The sequence below is a fragment of the Athene cunicularia genome (genome assembly GCF_003259725.1).
Source record: "Athene cunicularia isolate RWA chromosome 3 unlocalized genomic scaffold, athCun1 chr3_part1, whole genome shotgun sequence".
Classification (NCBI taxonomy): domain Eukaryota; kingdom Metazoa; phylum Chordata; class Aves; order Strigiformes; family Strigidae; genus Athene; species Athene cunicularia.
In genome coordinates, this window is record NW_020799097.1 from 118,297,029 (window position 1) to 118,306,763 (window position 9,735).

A 9,735-nucleotide genomic window follows, 5' to 3' on the forward strand; every position below is an offset into this window, starting at 1 on the left:
ACCACCCCTCCCCCCAAGCTTTCCTGTAGCCCCTTTAAGTCCTGGGAGGCCGCTCTAAGGTCTCCCCACAGCCTTCTCTTCTCCAGGCTGAGCATCCCCAGCTCTCTCAGCCTGTCCTCACAGGGGAGGTGCTCCAGCTCCCCAATCCTCTTTGTGGTCTCCTCCAGACCCACTTGATCAGGTCCATGTCCTCCTTATGCTGGGGGCCCCAGAGCTGAACATATATATTCCCTTCAGAGAGGCTCGGTGTTCATCCTCTGTCTCAGCCCAGCAACACATTTGCTTTTTAAACAAACAGCAATTAGTTCATTTTCAATTAGGAAGCGCACACCACATTAACTCCCTGAGCCTGTATTGCTTCTGCAGGGATTCCCTGTGGTTCCTCTGCTGAGCAAGCAGCAGCAGAGCCCTTTTCCCTCGGGGACTGGCATGCTATTAGCATCTGAAAATTGCCTTCATGCACACTGAGTATCATCTGCAAGCCCTGAGCAGGGGGCAGCAGCGAGGGCTCAAACCCTACAGTGCCCTGTGAAAAGGCACATTTTGCCCCAAGGCAGTCACACAGCCAAAAATCCTGGTTACAGCCACGAGTGTTAATAAAATGCCTCATTTTTAAGAACTTTTAAGAAAACTGTTAGAAATACAGATTGCAAAATGGGAGATGGGTGTGGGTCGCTTTCCTTCGATAATTTTACTTTCTAATAATAGTTTTCTGTAGCAAAAGGACCTCAATTATTCCCCTCTGGAGCAACCAAAATGCAGTAATACATCATTAGCTTTGCCAGCTTCTGTTCCCGTGCTCTGATTAATTGTAACCTTTCCTGATATTTGATCATAAATGAAAGAGTACGAATTGAGAAGAACAAATTAAATTAACATGTCAAGCCAGCTTGCATAGCCAGTTCTCCAGATAAATGTGAGCAGGGCTGATACTCAATCTCGAGGAGAATGCAAATGCCTGGTGTGGACTGATGGCAGCATAAATCTCTAAGAAATACTCTGAGAGATAAAAATGATGTTGGTTCTCCTTCAGCTCACACTGATGCAACTACCAGCTGCTGAAGCAAGGGGAAAGAGACCAATGCGTATCTATGTATCTATATAGCCAAAAAAATGAGGAAAATGGTTTGTGGTTTTTGGTTTTGTTTTTTGTGGTTTTTGTTTTTTGTTTTAATAAGGAATAGCAACAACAATAGTTTTGTATTTCCTTTTTGTTTGCTTTAAGGATGGTTCAAAGCTTCTCAGTGAGGACTCGCTGCTGTTGGCTGCAATCAGAGTGTTTCCTTTGCAAAAAAAAAAAAAAAAAAAAAAAAAAAAAAAAAAAAAAAAAGCGTGCCTTGATTTCGGGCATACATTTTTTAAAAAGAATTTACCTCTATTTTTCTATTTTTAACTGAAAATACAGAGAATGCTACCCTATTTTTCGGGAAATGAAAGAAGCAGCTATACCTGGAAAAACAGGTGAATGAATGAGAAGCTGATGAAGTTAATGGAAAGGCTCTTAAAACTCACTGGTTTCACATCAGGCCTGATACACCACTGTGACTCTAGGACAGAGAAGAAAACCTTTTGACTTCCCAGATAAGATATGCCTAAATACTTCCCTAACTCCCAGAGGATCCTTCTGGATGTACAGGATGGAGATGAACAAGGGGGCACCCGGGAACTGGGGGGCAGCTGCCTGCAGAGCACATTCAAATCACAGGTAGGTGGGTCCTGTGGTCACGTCTTGCATTTATTCATTCATTTACTGGTCTTAACTAGAGGGAGGTCTCATTACTACTGCAGATACAAGGTAGTTTCAGACCTCATGAAAGGATATTGTTTCTTTTGTCATGTGGATGGACAACAGCAAATGCAGGAGAACACCCGGTTGGCTCATCCATCTAATTAGAGACTCTGTTTCCTGTGATCCCTGCTTAACTCTCTGCTCTTCTCAACTGTAATCTGAGCGTTTCAATTTTGGAACAATAAAATAAACCCTTAGAAAATGTTCTGACATAGCCTACTAATGAATCAAGCTGATTTTAAACACTGACTCTGACAGCAACAAAAAGGATCTACAAATCCTGAATTAACTAAGTCAGCCCATACAGCCCAAGTTCTGAGAGTCTTCTATCACCCTGCTAAACTCTTCCAAATGCAAAGTGTCACTGATGAAAAACACCTGTGAACATACAGTTTTTCCAAACTAAGTCCCACATGAGTTTTAGGCACAAAAAAGCTTGATGGTCAATAGGAATTGACTTATTCCCATGGATTTCAAGGTGCCTTCTATTTTTTTGAGATGGGACAGGCTCCTATGTCATTTAAACACTGTCAAAATACAGTTTTTAATCATGGAAAAACATATACTGATGGACTAGACTACACCCAATAAACACAAAACCGCTATCCTTCTCAAAGTCCCTCATTTACCCTGCAGCATTCTGCTCACTTCAACCTTAGGTCAAATCAGCCAGTTTTTCAGTGTTCCCATGTCACTGCACAACATAATAAAAATACATTTTAACAATTACAAGCTGTCCAGGACTTGTCACTGTCCACGTTTCTTTTCAATCCCACAATACCTTGTTTATGGTTGAAAATGCCTTCATTCGTCACAGCACAGTAGGGTGTCTCTTGATAGCTGGCTCATGAGATATATCTAATAAAAACGCACAATGGAACAAAATACAGGAAAAAATAGTAACAAAAGGCAACGCATGCTTCTAGAGAAATAGTAAAAGCTGGTACAGAGTGGCCAAACTAGGATTGATGTACTCTAGGGAACAATACTCATTCTTCTTATTGAAAGCTACTCTTGTAAGAGGACTCATTTCCACACACTGACTGACATGTGCTTTCCTAATTCAGAGGTCTCGTGATTCCCAGTGGATTTTAATGCTCAGTAATTTTCAGCTGAGTAGCTTAAACGCATGTATTGCAGCCAGTCACTCTCTATTATCTTATACACATGCACACATATATACCAATGTACAGACAGAGGTTCCTGCAGTGAATGAGTCCACAACAGCTCTAGGCAAATTAAACACCAAAAACCCCACTAACCCCTGGAGGTAACTCAAATAATTTCTATCCTTAGCAACTGAAAAGATTCTAGGCTTGCAGAAGCAAACAGTCCTTTGGGTGCTCAGCTTAAGATAATTAATGGTATTAACTTTGTAGGTTATGCTGGACACCCACAGGGAGGGGGTATTAAATCAGGCACCCATTAAATGAGAGACCCAAACTCTCAAGTTATTTCTGAAACTTCAAAGGAGTTGTAATATTTTTTCCGATTTGATATTATTATTAATATTTTAAAATACAAAGTTCTATACTATAAAGGATGTAGGTACTGTATTTCTGTGTCTGAAACAGCTCTTCTATATCTATGTGTTGAATTAGGAAAAAATATTCAGTAAAAGGAAAGACTATCAAGAATGAAAGTGATGATATATCGGTAGAGAAAACAGTGAGCAGAGATCAGGAAAGCCTGCAGGAAATATCAAAACCTGTGAAACATTATTACTTAATTCTGAATATTAGTGTTGGTAAATATCAACGTTGCTATAGGTTGGGGTGACTGTAGGATAAGAACTGCAAGGATATGAAATCCTACATCTGTCAAGAGAAAGGACCGAGCAAAGTGCTTGAAAAGCACTTGGAAAATTGTTCTGATCGATCACAGTCTAGGTTACACCTTCTCTGCATTTTGGGTCACAACCTCAATGGGGCCTGCTGGCAAAGCCTCAGTGGAATAGATGGATTGTCACTGACTTGTAGCACAGCGAAGGGGACCTTAAAATGTCTTGTTTCGGTTTTGCATATGTAATGCTTTAATTTTAACCCTCTGAAACTGAGTTTCCTCCCCAGTGCTTAATGGTAGTTGCAAAGCTGGCATTACAAACATACCGATGGCCGCAGCGTGTTAGTTAGGCTGTGGTTGGGATTTTTTAAAACTCCCAGGGAAGACTAATCACAAAACCACACTGATCCTCACAAGTGCCCTGTATTTACTAGTGATGTATCCTCATAATTTGTAAAAAGCAGCTTTCACTTTAACAAAACGACGCATGATGGTTTCTAGGTCTTAAAATCCATTTACCTTGTGCTGGTCGCATCCATGAAGATACCAAAACCGCAGCGAGGAGGGGCTCTAGGGGGGTGCCTGCCCTAGCACTGGTTATTTTACAGCACCCAGCAAGTACCACAGGGCAGATGGTGACGAGCACAGAGGGGACCAGAAGGGGACACGTGCCTGTGACAGTATCACATGGAACTGAGACACAATAGCAAGATGGGGGCTCTGGAGCCAACCTCCTGCCATAAATCCTCACTGGTATGTTTGCATTCAGTACGCTGATTTTCTTCTACAATAATATTAACTGCATCTCTTATTTTACTTCTAAAACAATACAGGCTGTGCTGGCTCTCAGGAATCGCTCTATTACCATAACGTTTATATTAAAGATTGCTTTCCAGTGAATGATCAACAGAAGCAAATGCCTCCTAATGCATTATTAATGGCAAACCTCTAATATTCTTTAGGATGAAACACATCTTCTGACCTGTGTTTACCACGAAATGGAACAAAATCAGATTATTTGATATGTCAAAATATCTTTAAAATGCAAACAAACATTTCTACAGATTAACATTATCCACAGCAAGTGCCCGGAAGATGAAAATCACACGTGTTGTTATTACTGTGGGTTTCCTACCTCAGTATCAGGTTTTGCTCTGTATCATTCTAACTGAAGGAAAAGTATTTCTGTAGTCTACAATAAATGCAAATGTATAGATCCTACTTTAAGTTTGTATTCCTTACATATTGTCTTGTCTTTTTCCCACTCTGCATTATGCTGAGAAACTGGTTTTAAAGTCAATTCTTATCCTATTATCTGCTGAGCTGCTGTCATGCAATACTCAGTTTCCGTATTAAAAATGAGAACTGATCCTTGGAAGGGTGTGCTAGAGCTTACTATTTATTACCTCCTTCAGAAAGTTTACCATAAGCTCTTTATACAGAACACAGAATGTTTATGAAGCGATGCCGGCTCAGTTCTCCTCCCTTTGGATCATCCACAACAATCAACAATTGCAAGTGAGGAATTTTTTCAGAGCTAAGTGACCTTGTCATGCAGATTTTGTATTTTGCCATCTCCAGACATCAGTTTGGAAGTGATGGCTCTCACCTGTTCTCTGTTTAAATAGGATACACAGATTGTGGGGAGAAATGGGAGACCCTTTGTATTGTATCTATGAAACCAATGTGAAAGTTCTGAGACCAGACACAGAAAAGTAAACAAAAAAAGTAATATAATGTAAGCAATAAAAAAACCCCACACATTTTTATCTCCGGGCAATCAATGGAAATCCAGAAAGATGAACACTGCTGTGAGGTTTTTACTGTTTACCAGATTTTAAATTACAAAAATATAAATGTTCTTTTGACCACAGATAAGGTAGGTTTTGAGCAGCTGGAGAGGTTAGTGCATCTCGGGTGGCCACCACCACCACCACCACCACCTCCCAAGAGATGATGTTGCAACAGAAAGCAGCTCTGATTCCTTCCTTTGGAAGAAGGATGTGCACAAATGAATCACTGCATTTTGGTGGGTCATTCATATGCTGTTTCTGGGAAGGGCATGTTTTGCCTCTCCAGGATGAAGTGTTTAATCTGAAATGGTCCAAAATGATACTGTCAGCCTCTCAAAAAAACAAGAAAAGGAGGTTGCCAGGTGACTACATGACCACCTAAGATGACACCCAGAAAGCTTGGTCTGGAAACACCAAGAGAAACTGCCAGATGACCATGTGTATGAGCTGGTTCAGCTTCCAAACTTTTAGACAATTATGTCAAAACACCACTTCTCTCCCAGACGAAATGCTCCTGCTTGAACAACATTGCATCATCCCTTCCCAGGTCGCACCAACTGATTTTGCAAGCAGCTCCAAAGGAGGCTGCTTTGTTGAGAAAACGCCATCGTAACAAGGAGTCTGTGACAGAAGGCAAGATCTTCTCCAAGTGTTTTCTGAGAAATCTTATTTATTCCAGAGGGGAAGATGCTGAGCCTGCACAGAGGTGAGGAACTTGGCTGTCAATGGCCCATGGCTCCCATCCTGCACAAGGAAATGGTGCTGGTGGCCCACGAGACCCTGGGCCCTCTTTTTATTTCCCAGGAAAACACAAATTGAGCATATTTGCATCTGGGAATACAGGTCCTTCATAAAGTCTCAGCAGCAAAAATACACCATCAATTAGAAAATAATCTTTTTTTTTTTTTAAAAAAGACATCTCTGCATGCCTACTCTGGTTGCATTCACCACTGTTTCCAGTGGCAGAGAGGTTTGTTTGTTCAATCATTCCCTACTTCATTAAGGAACGATTCTAACAAAGTTGCTTATACAACTGGGAAATCAAAAGATGAGCAGGGAAAGTGACTGCAAAATAATGCATTAAGGAAACACATAGTTATGTGGGGTGGTGGAGGGCAGAGTTAGCACTTAGTGAAAAAAGGCAATGCAAAATTTGCTGTCTGAGATAAGAAGTAAGCGTGCAGAAGAAGTTCAGATCCTCATGGAAATATTTTCTTATGGGAACAAAATTATTGTTTCTGGTCAAATGAAATATTGTCCTACCAAATCTTTCATTTCATTTTGACCATTTTCCTTTTGTTCTTAATATGGAATAACATGAAACTTACAAGCTATTTAAGGTAAAACCTCTCAAATGTCAACTTAGGTTTTTCCTCAAATTTTTGGACATATGATTCAAATTCATTCCCTGGTACTTCCTGATTCAGCTGATCTAAAAATTGTCCATGCTCTGGGTGGGCATCAGAGATTACTTACTTACTGTGTGCCTCATGAGGCAATATAAAGGCTTTAGAAATATGGTTTTAAGACAGCCATGATGCTCAAATTATTTGAGACATCACAAACGACAGTAACATATTTACAATATATCCCTGTAAGTTAGTCTCTGCACTCCATGCATGCGCTGACTCAGCCTTTGGCTGTACCCTGTGCACCCACTCCAGCACGTGTAACTGCATGCAGCGACCAGCCTTGGGTTCAGCCCTACTGACAACCCTGGTTTTCTAAATTACTTCCAGCTTCTTTAGGATAAAGGCAGGAAAATGTCCTGAATGGCTTTTAAAATGATTATGCAAAGCACAGTGGGCTGTGTAATACCTTTTCCAGTAAAACTCCCTTTTAGTACTCTGACGGTAATCAACCATGTTATTATAACTATTCTTTCTCCTTATTACATATAGGCTGAATGTTTTAAATGGAAATAACATCATCTCGTCCCCCTGTGTTTCTTACTTGTGGTGTGTCCTTGAAAGTAACCAATGCTCAGGACGCCAAAAGCTGAAGACTCAGCTCGCCCACATATGAGCTGTGATATGAATAAATCAGTGCAAAGTCCATGTGAGCTGCTTCTCTCTTGCTAGCGGGGGCTCAGGCTGGAAAAGCTGTATCTGCAGTGGAGCTGCCATGCAGCCTTTAATGGTGCCATTTAACAACATCAGTTCAATTCAGTATATTGATTAATTTTTTTAAATGCCAAACATGCAGCTAGATATTTACGGAGAAATGAAAAAAAATTATATTTACTAGGGTGCCTGGTGTTACTGTTTCTTTTATAGAGTTTGACTTAGGGGGAAGGAGTTTCAAAATGCAAAAGAAACTCCACAATTCAAAGAGCTTCAGACTTCATCCTAAGTGTCACTATCAGACACATTAGGGCAAATCTTGCTGCTGCATACCTGATGAGAGCAGAGCCGGGTACTCACTGCTGTATATTTTTTACCTCTCTGAAAGCCACCTTCAAATGCCATTTATCTTCTCTCTGGTGTAGAGCTGTGTCACCAGTCTTGGGCTTTCTAGAGCATCATTTGGGTCCTAAGGCAACTGTTGTTGGCTTCAGTGGGAGGACTCTGACCCTAGAAATAGTCACTTTCTTCTCTATTTCCTTCTAGTGATAGCAGGATGGGAAAAATAACCCTATATATAGGTGACAGCACATTGAAAAGCAGGGGAGAGTGGGAACACGGTTGACTTTATCTGAGAAGGTTAATTTCCTATTCCCTTTCCTTGTAACAGAGGCTAGAGGAGATGTTGCTTCCCTCCCTCCCTTTTGCTGCCACTGTCTCCCACATCGCAATGGAAACCAAAGTCTCAGCAACTTAAACCGTGTCCCTCCATCAACATTTTCTGAGCCAACGTTTTGTAAGACTCAACAAAGGCTGACCTGCACATTACCTACTCTGAATCCAGCAAAATTTATGTTCAGCAGAAAAGGAAAGATGGAAATTTAAGACCTGGAAAATCTCTGAGGCATTATTTGTAAATAAAGTCTAATTTAATTAGCAATATATGTTTTTTTTTTTTAGCTGTCCAAACTTGAAAGCATCCAAATCCCGCTGGGATGAAACAATCACACCATTTAACATGTAAAATCACTATTAGCCTATCAGCTTATTAATAGGTAGTTTTCTAATTCAGAGGCAAAAGGCGAGTTACAGGCAAAGCAGAAGAGCAATAATCTGAATGCAAGCATCTGAAATGCTCCACTGAACTCTGCTCCAGGAAACATAAGAAAAGACTTTTTTCTCTTTCCCTCTTGATGACAGCTTTCCAGTGCCACTGGCATCCATCACATGTGCAGAGGCAAATGCTTCCACACTTGGTAATAATCAGAGCAAGGAAATTACAGATAGATGTGTATAAGAGACAGGGGTAAGGGTATAACTGACACTAAAGAAATAGCGATGATTAATACGATTTGAAATCTAAAAGAAAAGAGGCCCAATTATGTTCTCAGTTACACAAAGTAATTAAACAAGCACATATAGATAAATGAAATCCAGGCTGACGCAAACCAAAGTGAAGATGTAACTTCCCAAATGAAAGAATTAAAATTTTGAGTAATTTATTCCTACTGACACTGGTTTCACCATAACATTTACCTTTCTCTATAATGCAGTGTTGTATTTATGTGTTTCTATGTTTTAATTACATTGGCTTCCATGTACTTCCTGAAGAAAATTCACATGGGTTTTATTTGGATTTTTTTAAGATGCTATTTCAGTGTTAGACCTTTCCCAAAGCAGATATACCAGGAGTAGAAACAACTCAAATATTTATGGAAAAATTACTCAAACCATTGACTCATCACCAAATACTATATAGTAAAAATTCAAGTGATTCCAACATGGATTTTTTGAAATAAAGTATAATATGTACTTGAACTATATAATATATGGAAATAGTAGATTTAATCAATAACTAGTTTATTCTTTTAAACCATGAATTGAAGCAAAATACACTTAATTTAGTCACTTCATACCAAGCATGATATTAATCTCACAGAACAATTTAACTGAACTTGAAGTAAAATTACTAACCACAAAAACGATTCTCTGTTCTCAAATCTTTTATTACTTACCATATACTTATCTAAAATAGAAAAAGTAGAATGTCAGTCACCCTGTATTTTTTCAGAACATGCTCTGATCTGAATTAACAAGTCTTTAGAAAGACTTCTGAAAATACCTGTTACCCATTCCAATAATGTTAGCAGAGAAGTGTAGAGCAAAAAAATCTATTATATAGATGATATATAAAAATCTATTTCTAAAAAAACGTATACAATTTCAAGCATAAAATTGTCAATTTCATTTTTATATAGGATAATTTAGGCTAAATACTACCAAAAAGGGGGATAGGGGATAAATATAG

At 39.4% G+C, this 9,735-nt stretch overlaps 1 protein-coding gene across 1 annotated transcript in view; it reads right to left on the bottom strand.

The window, feature by feature from the left end:
* PAK5 (p21 (RAC1) activated kinase 5) overlaps positions 1–9,735 on the bottom strand; it is an 82,583-nt gene that overhangs the window by 50,583 nt on the left and 22,265 nt on the right. Inside the window, exon 2 of the mRNA XM_026845476.1 lies at positions 2,571–2,647. The gene's annotated coding sequence lies outside the window, so the exon portion shown is untranslated. The remainder of the gene's footprint in view (positions 1–2,570; positions 2,648–9,735) is intronic.